The sequence below is a fragment of the Ranitomeya variabilis genome, chromosome 1 (genome assembly GCF_051348905.1).
Source record: "Ranitomeya variabilis isolate aRanVar5 chromosome 1, aRanVar5.hap1, whole genome shotgun sequence".
Lineage (NCBI taxonomy): Eukaryota > Metazoa > Chordata > Amphibia > Anura > Dendrobatidae > Ranitomeya > Ranitomeya variabilis.
In genome coordinates, this window is record NC_135232.1 from 654,099,813 (window position 1) to 654,113,780 (window position 13,968).

The 13,968-nt window shown below is 44.2% G+C and overlaps 1 protein-coding gene across 6 annotated transcripts in view; it reads right to left on the bottom strand.

Moving 5' to 3' along the window:
• Positions 1-13,968, bottom strand: part of MIPOL1 (mirror-image polydactyly 1) — a 509,264-nt gene that overhangs the window by 315,855 nt on the left and 179,441 nt on the right. The window lies entirely within an intron of this gene.

Below are 13,968 nucleotides of genomic sequence, written 5' to 3' on the forward strand. Positions count from 1 at the left end.
CTGCCGTGCGCCCAAACAGTGGTTTACCCCCACATATGGGGTATCAGCGTACTCGGGACAAATTGGACAACAACTTTTGTGGTCCAATTCCTCCTGTTACATTTGTGAAAATAAAAATTTGGGGGCTAAAAAATCATTTTTGTAGGAAAAAAATGATTTTTTATTTTCACGGCTCTGCGTTATAAACTTCTAGTTTCCAATATGGGGTCACTTGTGGGGGGCTTGTACTGTTTAGGCACATCAGGGGCTCTGAAAATGCAACGTGATGCCCGCAGACCATTCCATCAAAGTCTGCATTTCATAACGGCGCCCCTTCCCTTCCGAGCTCTGCCATGAGCCCAAACTGTGGTTCCCCCAACATATGGGGTATCAGCGTACTCAGGACAAATTGCACAACAACTTTTGTGGTCCAATTTCTCCTGTTACCCTTGGGAAAATAAAAAAATTGGGGGCGAAAAGATCATTTTTGTGAAAAAAATATGAATTTTTATTTGTACGGCTCTACATTATAAACTTCGGTGAAGCACTTGGGGGCTCAAAGTGCTCATCACACATATAGATAAGTTCCTTAGGGGGTCTTCTTTCTCCTGTTACCCTTGGTAAAATAAAACAAATTGGATCTGAAGTAAATTTTTTGTGAAAAAAGTTAAATGTTCATTTTTTTTTAAACATTCCAAAAATTCATGTGAAGCACCTAAAGGGTTAATAAACTTCTTAAATGTGGTTATGAGCACCTTGAGGGGTGCAGTTTTTACAATGGTGTCACATTTGGGTATTTTCCATGATATAGACCCCTCAAAGTCACTTCAAATGTGATGTGGTCTCTACAAAAATGGTTTTGTAAAATTTGCTGAAAAAATTAGAAATCGCTGGTCAACTTTTAACCCTTATAACTTCCTAACAAAAAAAACTTTGGTTCCAAAATTGTGCTGAAGTAAAGTAGACATGCGGGAAATGTTATTTATTAACTATTTTGTGCAATATAACTCTCTGATTTAAGGGCATAGAAATTAAAAGTTGAAAAATTGAGAAATTTTCAAAATTTTCGCCAAAGTTCCATTTTTTTCACAAAAAAACGCAAGTCATATCAAGGAAATTTAACTGCTACCATAAAGTACAATATGTCACGAGAAAATCTCAGAATCAGTGGGATATGTTGAAGCGTTCCAGAGTTATTACCTCACAAATGGACAGTGGTCAGAATTGTAAAAATTGGCGGGGTCAGAAAGGTGAAAACAGGCTTAGTCGCGACGGAGTTAAAAACAGACTACCTGAATCCTTCTAAGCTTTATGTAAAAACAAAGTCTCTTTTCCCTGCATGAGTCATCATCAAAGCTACAATTCTACATCACCTCACAGTCCCTGGCATCCCAGCTCCGTCTCCTCTTCAACTCCTAATCCAGCTGCTCCACTCATCTTCCTGCCAGGAACTTTGCAGTGATGCAGAATTGTAATTCTAATGGTGACTCATGTGGAAGAGAGACTTGTTTCTATATAGAGCTTAGAAGAAATCAGCTAGTCTGTTTTGAATCCTGTGATGTCATGTCACCCCTATTTCCTTATAGGTTGTAAGCTTGCGAGCAGAGTAACTGTTGAACTAAGTGTTACTTTGTAATGTTTTTATTGTCTGTACATGCCCACACTTAATTGTAAAGTGCTAAGGAATATGTTGGCGCTATATAAAAAAAAAAATAAAATTATTATTATAGACCTAATGGAAAAGGGAAGAATGGGTAGAAAGGCAAAATGAGCAGTACACAGTGCTATATAATATGATTACTGCAATATATTAAGAGGATAAAAACTTTGATGGGAGGAGGATGGGTGCTTCTTTAAATTGAGTTCCTCCTCCAAATGCTGCTAACCCGCTGATTCTGGAAAGGTTTTTCTTCTGTGCCGCTGTGTTCCCAAATTATACGTTCAGTACTAATTATGTAAATTTATCCTTCAACCAAATAAGTGTATGACACAGAACTCCTTTGAGGACATGGCACAGTTTTTATTGGCCAGCATCAGAGGAGAAAACGCAAAGAGCCACAGAGAACTTTTGTGGACTACTTCCCACTGGTTGGAGCGAAGATTTGCAACGTTATTACCGGGGTTATAACTTTGGAATGGAGGAACATTGAAGAAAAAGAAAAACTGTTCCAGAATCAGTGGACTAGCAGCAACTGGAATAGGTACTCAACTTAAATAAAATAAAAAAAATCAGTGAAAGGACCCCTTTAAATGAAGGAAAGATTCGGTAAACCATCTAATCTGCATGGGGGACTACGGACTCATCTCAGACAGATGATATTTAGGAAGACAAGACTGGGCATGTTGAATTATAACGCCCAACTTTTTTGTTTTCCTTGGGAAAAAAAAGCCACCACAAAAGGTGTTTGGCATCAGCTTGCTCCTCTATCCCCATGAAAAGTACATGCACGCTCAGCCGAACCAAGTGCAGAGTGCATGTGTATGGGGAAGGCTGAGTAGGCGCTCGAGGGACAGTGTAACCTTCAGACCAAGACAATTCTGTAATGGCAGAGGTAAATATCGAAAGGCTCCATAAACAGAGGATGTTTAGGGGCTTATTTTATAGGTAACTGTTGGATCATAGGGAAATAGGCTTTTACATTTCTATCGTTTCCTTTATTAAGGATGAGGAAATAAAACAGAGAGCTGTCATTGAACTAAGAATAGATTAATTATTGATATTACATTGGATAGTTCACGGCCAGAATCCCACGTCGGACTGGTAGACATTCAGAGTTATTTATATAATGTTTCTTGTTGGCATGGAAACCGGCATTTACTGGTTAGAAGGTTCTATCGGTGGTACAATCTGCTGTTCCTTATTAAGGTATATGTTGACCTAGCTGTCATCTTCTGATATCGACTTGCAGCTCTCCTAGATGAGGTTTTATTGCTTCCCCGGGAGCACAGATTGTGAATACTTGCAATATTCAGGTAATCTGGCTTTGCCCCTACACTTACTGACTGCTCAAAAGCCATATTAACATTTCTGAACCAAGGAACAGCCATTATACAGAAATTCACATTTTTTACTACCTGTACCTGTCAATCTGAAAAAAAAAACAAAACAAGCTGGTGTCTCTCCCACGGAGGATTCTTTATGGTGATGTCACTTTAATTTGTGTCACACATCTGGTCATTACCAATAGAAGGGGTTGTCCAGGACATACCGTATATATTGATTACCTATCCTTAGACTAATTCATCCCTATCAGATCAGCTGTTTGCAGCTCCCGCTGTGGCTGGATGTGCACCGTGTACAGCACGGCTCACTGCGCTGTGTAGAGGCCGTTCCCTAGTACTGAAGCATATATCCTTCTGAGGTTAATGGGAGCTGAGCCTTTACTGATGATCTATCCTTAAAAGGACTGGACAACCCTGCCTCCCCCTTGAAGGCCATTTTACATGTCAGAATTTAAATTAATAAAACATTTTTTAAAAAGGTCAAAATTGATGTGTTGAATAATTTCTTATAAGTGCTCTAGGGGAATAAAGAAAAAAAAATCACAAATACCCAAATATCTTTAATTAGCAAATCACTCTTGTTTTGTATAAAGAATAAAACTGGCTGCTGTCATTTTACAATGACAGAAACCTGTCCTAGAACATTATTAGCACAGGAGTATGTGTGCATGCGCAGTAGGAAGCACAGTCCCCTTCTTTCATATCCAGGAGGATGTGCCCCCAGTGAATATTGTAAGAAGAAGTTGCTCATACTGCTGTCCACCCTGTCTGATCTAATACTGGAGAAACCAGGGGTGCTGAAATAAGAAGAGGCTGCTCACACTGCTGTCCACCCTGTCTATCTGATCTAATACTGTAGATACCAAGAGTGCTGAGGTAAGAAGAGGCTGTTTACACTGCTGTCCACTGCAGAATAGCATCAAAAAGACAGGATGGACAGCAGTGTGAAGTCTCTTCTTCCCTCAGCACTCTTAGTATCTCTAGTATTAGATCAAATAGTTAGGGTGGACAGCAGTGTGAGCAGTCTCTTCTTCTCCTCTAACCACCCTTGGTACCTCTAGTATTAGATCAACTAGACAGGGTGGAGAGCAGTGTGAGCAGCCTCTTCTTCCCTCAGCACTCTTGGTATCTCTAGTATTAGATCAAATAGTCAGGGTGGACAGCAGTGTGAGCAGCCTCTTCTTCCCTCAGCACCCCTGGTATCTCTAGTATTAGATCAAATAGACAGGGTGGAGAGCAGTGTGAGCAGCCTCTTCTTCCCTCAGCACCCTTGGTATCTCTAGTATTAGATCAAATAGACAGGGTGGAGAGCAGTGTGAGCAGCCTCTTCTTCCCTCAGCACCCTTGGTATCTCTAGTATTAGATCAACTAGACAGGGTGGAGAGCAGTGTGAGCAGCCTCTTCTTCCCTCAGCACTCTTGGTATCTCTAGTATTAGATCAAATAGGGTGGACAGCAGTGCATGCAGCCTCTTCTTACCTCAGTATCCCTGGTATCTCTAGTATTAGATCAAATAGTCAGGGTGGAGAGCAGTGTGAGCAGCCTCTTCTTACCTCAGACCCCTGGTATCTCCAGTATTAGATTAAACAGACATGGTGGACAGTGGTGTGGCGCAGACTCTTGTTACATCAGCACTCCTGGTATCTCTAGTATTAGATAGGATAGACAGGGTGGACAGCAGTGTGTATCAAACAAGGGTGTTTGGGTCCCAGCTAATAACATTGCAAATTCCATTCATTAAAGGACACTGTCCATACAACACATGGCTAACTTGCTTCTTTGCCAAGACACTACAATAATACCGGTCTGCCCTGTTGACAAATTTTAATTAACACTTTACGTTATATTAATCAATCTTTCAGATGTTCAAATAAAATGTACAAGTCCATAAGTTGTAACACATCTATCAACATGACCAGAACACTAGTAGACAGCTGTCCCAATATCACATATACACTCATATGTGTAAGAGCAACAACAATAAGACCTTCATACTGCTTGGCACACGACAACTCCTGTTGTAGGGGGTTCTTCCAAGATACTACATACATTGAGAACAATAATAATGTGGTAATACTATGTCCATGCAGAATTTGATGCTCTGTAGAATGCTCAATGGTGCGAGTCTGACCTCTAGTGCCCCGCTGATCGTGAGAATAAAGTGGCCATAGCTCTACATCAGAGTTGATCATCCTCACAACACTGCTTCACGTGAACAGTTCTATACTGTAGTTTCCTTGCACAGTGCTGCCCCTGCTTCACTTGATTAGTGCCGTGCTTTAGTTTCCCTGCACAGTGCTGCCCCTGCTTCACTTGAATAGTGCCGTGCTTTAGTTCTCCTGCACAGTGCTGCCCCTGCTTCACTTGAATAGTGCCGTGCTTTAGTTCTCCTGCACAGTGCTGCCCCTGCTTCACTTGAATAGTGCCGTGCTTTAGTTCTCCTGCACAGTGCTGCCCCTGCTTCACTTGAATAGTGCCGTGCTTTAGTTCTCCTGCACAGTGCTGCCCCTACTTCACCTGAATATTGCCGTGCTTTAGTTCTCCTGCACAGTGCTGCCCCTGCTTCACTTGAATAGTGCCGTGCTTTAGTTCTCCTGCACAGTGCTGCCCCTGCTTCACTTGAATAGTGCCGCGCTTTAGTTCTTCTGCACAGTGCTGCCCCTGCTTCACTTGAATAGTGCCGTGCTTTAGTTCTCCTGCACAGTGCTGCCCCTGCTTCACTTGAATAGTGCCGTGCTTTAGTTCTCCTGCAGTTCTGCCCCTGCTGCACTTGAATAGTGCCGTGCTTTAGTTCTCCTGCAGTTCTGCCCCTGCTTCACTTGAATAGTGCCGTGCTTTAGTTCTCCTGCAGTTCTGCCCCTGAGGCACTTGAATAGTGCCGTGCTTTAGTTCTCCTGCACAGTGCTGCCCCTGCTGCACTTAAATATTTTTGTGCTGTAGTTCCCCTACCTACACAGTGCAACGCCCACTTCACTTGAATGGTGTTCTGCAATTCCTCTACACAGTGCGACTTCTGCTTCACTTGATTAGAGCTCAGCAGAGGTTGCCTTGCACAGTGCCACCCTCATTTCACTTGAATAGTGCAGTGCTAGTTTCCCTCCACAGCGCCGCCCCTACTTCACATCAATAGTTTTGTGCTGTAGTTCCCTTGCACAGCACCACCCATGCTTCACTTATATGGTGCTGTGCTATAATTTCCCTGCACTGCACCAACCCCACTTCACTTAAATAGCGTTGTTCTGTAGTTCAATTTTACAACGGTTCTTCTGCTTCACTTGAAAAGATCTCTACTGTAATTCTCCTGCACAGCGCTGCCCCGGCTTCACTTAAATAGTGTTGTGTTATAGTTTCCCTGCAGTGCCACAGCCACTTCACTTAGTGCTGTGCAGTAGTTCCGCTACACAGCGCTGCTCCTGCTTCACTTGAATAGCGCTCAGCTGAAATTCCCCTGCACAGCACTGCCACCGCTTCACTTGAACAGTGCTGTACTTTAGTTTCCCTCCACTGCACCACCCAGCTTCATTTGACTAGTGCAGTGTTTTAATTCCCTTGCACAACACTGCCTCTGCTTCTCTTGAACACAGCTCTGCTGTTGTAAGTCACACGCACAATGCTGTCCACGCTTAACTTAAATAGTGTTGTGCTAGCTTCCCCGCACAGCGCCACCCTGGCTTCAATTAAATAGCGTTGTACTGTATCCCTTGCACAATTCTTCTGCTTCTGTAGTTCCCCCTGCACAGAGCCGTCCACGCTTTACTTGAATAGTGCTGTGTTGTAGTTCCCTTTCAAGCTTCCTCTGCTTGACTTGAATAGAGCTCTGCTGAAGTTCCCATGCACAGTGCAACCCTGCGTCACTTAAATAGCGTTGTGCCATATAGTTTCCCTGCACAGGGCAGCCCCCACTTAATTTAAATAGGTCGTGCTGTAGTTCCCTTGCACATTTTTCCTGCGTCACCTGAATAGAGCTCTGCTATAGGTTCACTGCACAACCCCCGCTTCACTTGAATAGAGCTCTGGTATAGGTTCCCTGCATAATGCTGCCAAAGCTTCATTTGAATAGACCTTTGCTATACGTTCCCTGCACAGCACCGCCCTCGCTTCATTCGAATAGACCTTTGCTATACGTTCCCTGCACAGCGCCGCCCTCGCTTCATTCGAATAGACCTTTGCTATATGTTCCCTGCACAGCGCCGCCCTCGCTTCATTCGAATAGACCTTTGCTATACGTTCCCTGCACAGCGCCGCCCTCGCTTCATTCAAATAGACCTTTGCTATACGTTCCCTGCACAGCGCTGCCCTCGCTTCATTCAAATAGACCTTTGCTATACGTTCCCTGCACAGCGCCGCCCTCGCTTCATTTGAATAGACCTTTGCTATACGTTCCCTGCACAGCGCCGCCCTCGCTTCATTCGAATAGACCGAATAGACCTTTGCTATACGTTCCCTGCACAGCGCCGCCCTCGCTTCATTCGGATAGACCTTTGCTATACGTTCCCTGCACAGCACCGCCCTCGCTTCATTCGGATAGACATTTGCTATACGTTCCCTGCACAGCGCCGCCCTCGCTTCATTCAAATAGACCTCTGCTATACGTTCCCTGCACAGCACCGCCCTCACTTCATTCGAATAGACCTCTGCTATACGTTCCCTGCACAGCGCCGCCCTCGCTTCATTCGAATAGACCTTTGCTATATGTTCCCTGCACAGCCCCGCCCTCGCTTCATTCGAATAGACCTTTGCTATACGTTCCCTGCACAGCGCCGCCCTCGCTTCATTCGAATAGACCTTTGCTATACGTTCCCTGCACAGCACTGCCCTCGCTTCATTCGAATAGACCTTTGCTATACGTTCCCTGCACAGCGCTGCCCTCGCTTCATTCGAATAGACCTTTGCTATACGTTCCCTGCACAGCACCGCCCTCGCTTCATTCAAATAGACCTTTGCTATACGTTCCCTGCACAGCGCCGCCTTCGCTTCATTCGAATAGACCTTTGCTATACGCTCCCTGCACAGCGCCGCCCTCGCTTCATTCGAATAGACCTTTGCTATACGTTCCCTGCACAGCGCCGCCCTCGCTTCATTCGAATAGACCTTTGCTATACGTTCCCTGCACAGCGCCGCCCTCGCTTCATTCAAATAGACCTTTGCTATACGTTCCCTGCAAAGCGCCACCCTCGCTTCATTCAAATAGACCTTTGCTATACGTTCCCTGCACAGCACCGCCCTCGCTTCAATCAAATAGACCTTTGCTATACGTTCCCTGCACAGCGCTGCCCTAGCTTCATTCGAATAGACCTCTGCTATACGTTCCCTTCACAGCGCTGCCCTAGCTTCATTCGAATAGACCTTTGCTATACGTTCCCTGCACAGCACCGACCTCGCTTCATTCAAATAGACCTTTGCTATACGTTCCCTGCACAGCGCCACCCTCGCTTCATTCAAATAGACCTTTGCTATACGTTCCCTGCACAGCACCGCCCTCGCTTCATTCAAATAGACCTTTGCTGTACGTTCCCTGCACAGCACCGCCCTCGCTTCATTCAAATAGACCTTTGCTATACGTTCCCTGCACAGCGCTGCACTAGCTTCATTCGAATAGACCTTTGCTATACGTTCCCTGACAAAGCACCGCCGTCGCTTCATTCAAATAGACCTTTGCTGTACGTTCCCTGCAGAGCGCCGCCCTTGCTATATGTCAGGTGAGAGCTGATGCTGGCATACAGTTTACATTCAACATTGGAGATAATGCGTGAACGTCTTTCTAAACACAAATCTATACACCCACCAGAAAAATTTGCAAAACGTAAAGTATGAAAAGAGAAATAAATTCCGACTACGACGACAGTAATCTTAACATGACTTATGCCGGATCCGTGTGTCGTCAAGCTGCTTGTGCTTGCGCTTTACGAATTTTAGCTTTATCAAGAACTACTATAATGCATGGCGTACGTACTTGGAAGCAAAATAATGAGCCTATCTCACATTAATTATTGCTCCGGGTCATTATTGTCAGAGATGTTGACATATTCAGGTATCAGTCTGTCATTATATCCAGAGGTCACATCCATGTATTCCCAGTGAGTAGAAAGCTGCCCAATAATAAAGCTGTTTTTGACAGAGTCAGGTAATAACGTCAAGCATTTGACAGATCTAGGAAAGCGTTATGTGTTTGCTTTTACCACGGTCAAGTAAGCAAGACAGCCCGTTATGACATCAGAGCCTTCGGCAAGCATTGTTTCCCGGCCTGTGAAACAGTCTGTATTTCCACAAATGTATTGCTAAGCTGCACTTTACACTTCATCTACAGTATCTCGGCCATGCATATATGGACAATAGTCCGGACAGCCACTACCCCACCAGGATGTTTGCACGGGGTTTAACGGAGAAAAATTAAATTTGTGCTTACTAAAAAGTGAGGGTGCTCTGGAAAACTTGAAATGTGTTTGTTGTTTGCACAGGATTTCCACCAAAAAAGTAAAAAAAGGTCATTCAATTTTTAATCAGCAGCCAAAATTTTAACACCATAAGGTAGCCATACACAGTAGAGAAAAGTTGGACAAAACTACAGATTTTTGCCAAATTATTAAGTTACTTTTATGTAACTTTTGAGAATAAGTTGCCCTGTGTGTACACGATGAGTAACACTTTCTCTGGCCACTATATGACTGGTATCTGACATATTCACCCGTTTTCACAACTCCAATTTCTATCTCTTAAAGGGAACCTGTCAACCCTCAAACTTAATTTTAAACGAGTGATTGTTACAGACTTAGGCCTCTTTCACACTTCAGTTGTTTGGCGTCAGTCTAAAACCGTCATTTTCCTCAAAAAACGGATCCGTTTTTTTTTTTTCGACGGATCCGTTTTTCCCCCCATAGACTTGCATTAGCGACGGATTGTGACGGATGGTCGTCCGTTCCATCCGTCATGCGACGGATCCGTCAAAATTTGGCGGACGTCATCTAGACATTGACGGTCATTGCAACGTTTTTTGTCTGCGTTGAAATGACGGATCGCAACGGATCCGTCGCGTCCGCCATTCCATAGAATGGCCGCCTATTGGCGACGGATCCGTCGCGACCGTAATTTCGGCGGATCCGTCGCCCCAATTCGTTTTTTAAATTTTTTTTAATTGCGCATGCTCCAAAAAGTACATACAACCCCCGAGTAACGGATCCGTCAAAAAAATGGATCCGTTACATCCGTTTTTTCAACTATTGTGACGGATCCGTCGATCCGTCATTATGTTGGAAGTGACTGACGCCAAAAAACTGAAGTGTGAAAGAAGCCTTAGCTGCTATAAAGAAATCATACCAGTGCTTTACATTTTATTGGCACAGTACCGGTGAAAGTTACTTTTAATTGAAATGCAAATGAGGGGAATTCAGTACACCCTTGCCATGACTAAAAGGACTGAGTGCACTGTAAAGGCTACTTTCACACTAGCGTCGTTTGCAATACGTTGCAATGCGTCATTTAGTAGAAAAAACGCATCCTGCAAAGTTGTCTGCAGGATGCGTTTTTTCCCCATAGACTAACATTAGCGATGCATTGCGACGTATTGCCACACGTTGCAACTGTCGTGTGACTGTTGCGTCGTGTTTTGGCGCACCGTCGGCACAAAAAAACGTTACATGTAACGCATGCGCGGCCGGAACTCCACCCCCTACTCCCCGGACCTTACAATAGGGCAACGGAAGCTTCCGCTGCCCACGTCGGGCATCACTTTCACAACGCGCGTCGGGCTGACGCATAGCGACGGCCCCGTGCCGACGCTAGTGTGAAAGCAGCCTAATACCCCATCAATTTGCATTTTGGGGACTTAGGCCACTTCTAATTGACAATGTTTGCTTGCCTAGAGTGAGAGCTACCTGAAGTCGGCGTGAGAGTCTGCGCACTTGACTAATACTGCCGGAGCCAGTGTGTCGGAGCCGGAACGCACAGTGTACGCAGTGACGTTCTCCTCTTTGGTTCCTCTCAGCTACAGAAAGGAGTCAGGGAGAGAGGGAGAGAATGTACCTTCCCACACTGTGGGTGCGCCTGCACTTATACTATGCTCACATGCAGGCAAGTACACCGAGTTCAGGTAGAGCTTGCAGTAGACAAGCAAGCATTGATCAGAAGCTGGGAAATCATAAAAAATGTAAAGTGAGGGGGTGTAATTGAGTATACACTGTGTTCCAAATTATTACGCAAATTATATTTCCTCATATTTTCTCTAAATTACCTATCTGAATTGCAGTCATTGTTATTTTCCAGTCATCTACTATTCTAGTATAATTGCAATGTTTTGGAACAAACTGCCTATGAAAACAGTATCTTTAAAAAAAAAATAAACACTCAAAATGCATGTTCCAAATTATTATGCACAGCAGAGTTTTCAACCTTTTTTTTTATTTTGAACAAAAAAAAGGTCAATTGTGAAGTTATAAGCATTATCAGCTTATTACAAAATGAAATCAAACAGTTTTCAAGTGAAAACTTTATTCTAGGTGATGTTACATTTGCACATAGGACCCCTTGTCCGAAAGAAGCTTCTGAACTCTCTCGTCCATTGAATTTGTCAGTTTTTGGATGGTTTCTGCTTCAATTGTTTTGCATGTGGACAGAATCCCCTCCCAGAGCTGTTGCTTAGATGTGAACTGCCTCCCGCCATCATAGACACTACTTTTGATGATGCTCCAGAGGTTCTCAATGGGGTTGAGGTCAGGGGAAGATGGTGGCCACACCATAAGTTTGTCCTCTTTTATGCCCATAGCAGCCAGAGATGCAGATGTGTTTTTTGCAGCATGAGACGGTACATTATCATGCATGAAAATGATCTTGCTGCGGAAAGCACGGTTCTTCCTCTTGAACCATGGCAGGAAGTGTTGTTTTAGAAACTCCACATAGATTATGGAGTTCATCTTTACCCCTTCAGGGATCATAAAGGGGCCGACAATCTCTCTCCCCATGATTCCAGCCCAAAACATTACTCCACCTCCTCCTTGTTGGTGCCTTAGCCGTGTTTTCATGGGGTGTCCATCAACCAGCCATCCTCCACCTCCATCCATCTGGACCATCGAGCGTTGCACGGCACTCATCGGTGAACAAAACAGTTTGGAAGTCAGTCTTCATGTATCGTTTGGCCCACTGGAGCCGTTTCTGCTTGTGTGCAGTGGATAGAGGTGGTCGACAGGATGGCTTACGCACCTCTGAAGGACCCTGCATCTTGTTGTTCTGGGGACGTTGGAGGCACCAGCAGCTTCAAAAACTTGTCTGCTGCTATGACAAGGCATTTTTGCAGCTGCTCTTTTAACCTTACGCAATTGCCTGTTGGAAAGAGTCCTCAATTTTTCCTTATCAGCACGCACAAGTGTGTGCTGGGAATCAGCTACATACTTCTTGATTGTGCGATGATCACGATGAAGTGTCTTGGCAATGTTGATTGTAGTCATGCCTTGACCTAAATACTCCACAATTTGTTGCTTCTCAGCAGCCGACACATCCTTTTTCTTTCCCATTTTGGCAAAAAATGTAGGCTGCTTAATAATGTGGAACAGCCTTCTTAAGTAGTCTTGCCTTTATTTGGACACACCTGCCAAACTAATGTGCACAGGTCTCTGCAATTGCTTTCAGTGATATAAACAGCCCTGACACACATCACCATCAATGAGTTTAAACGACAAACAAAAAAATTCTAACCTTATCACTCCGAAACTCTTTGTGCATAATAATTTGGAACACAGTGTAGAGTCCTAGGCCACACCAATAGTGCACAGAGCCCCCTCATTTACACTTCAATTAAAAGTCATTTTCTTCTTCACTCTACCACTAAAATGTTCAGTGCTAGTATGATTTGTATAGGGCCTAAGTCTCCTATAACACTGTACAGATAGTTTAATGGGCATGTTAAGGGTGACAGACTCCATTGAATTTGCATTTGACTGAGATGGTGGGAGAAGAGTAGCCACTATAATCTATGGCAGTGTTCCCCAACTCCAGTCCTCAAGAGCCACCAACAGGTCATGTTTTCAGGATTTCCTTAGTATTGCACAGGTGATTGAATGCTTTCCTGTCTATACTAATACTAAGGAAATACTGAAAACATGACCTGTTGGTAGCTCTTGAGGACCGGAGTTGGGGAACACTGATCTATGGCATAGAGATTACACAGCGGGATTCCTGCTCTTTATTTCTTCTTTAGCATATAGAGAAAAGCAACAGCAGCATGGAGAACACCATACAGCAGTCCTGAGCAGTGTAGCTGTGTATCCAGCTCTGAGAAAAGGTAAAAGACTTCCTAGAAAGCTCTGTACCATACTTCTGTGTATCTGTCTGATTATTTTCTCTCCCTGCTCCTCACTCTTCCTCCCCTCTACATATAGTATAATAGGAATAGTAGCTGGATAAACATATTAATGATATACAAATGAGAACAAAATGGAAACAAACTTTTAAAAATATCTCAGTATGGATATTAGGCCACTTGCAGGAATCTCGGCACTTACAGCCTTGGTGGCTACCAACAATGTTATTAATGGTTGTCTGAGGAATGTTCTGCAGCTGAATGCACTTGGGCAAATCATCAAGATCCACTGCTGGCAGCTCCTGTGCAATTGGCAACCAATAAGATCCCAGATGTGCTTGATGGGAGACAAGTCTGGAGGCCATGGTAGGCTCACACTTGCACGAACATCGTGCGGCATGGCGTTATGTTGAATAACGGCTACTCTGACTTTTAATTTTGAGAATTTTATTCTCTTTTTTTGCATCTGGATAACAACACCCAGTGAAACTTTCCAAGTGCCAGGGCCTATTCTGCCCAGGGTTCAAGTGGTGACAGCTGCGGATGTGTGCACAGCAGAAGAGTCCACTCCATACAGTTTGGTGCCGACTGTGCCATACAGCCGGCATTGGAGTGGAGTGGTCACAGCACTAAGAGGTCTACTGACGGACTCTGTGCCTGCATACCTAAGCCCAGGGTGTGACTACTTATACAATATAA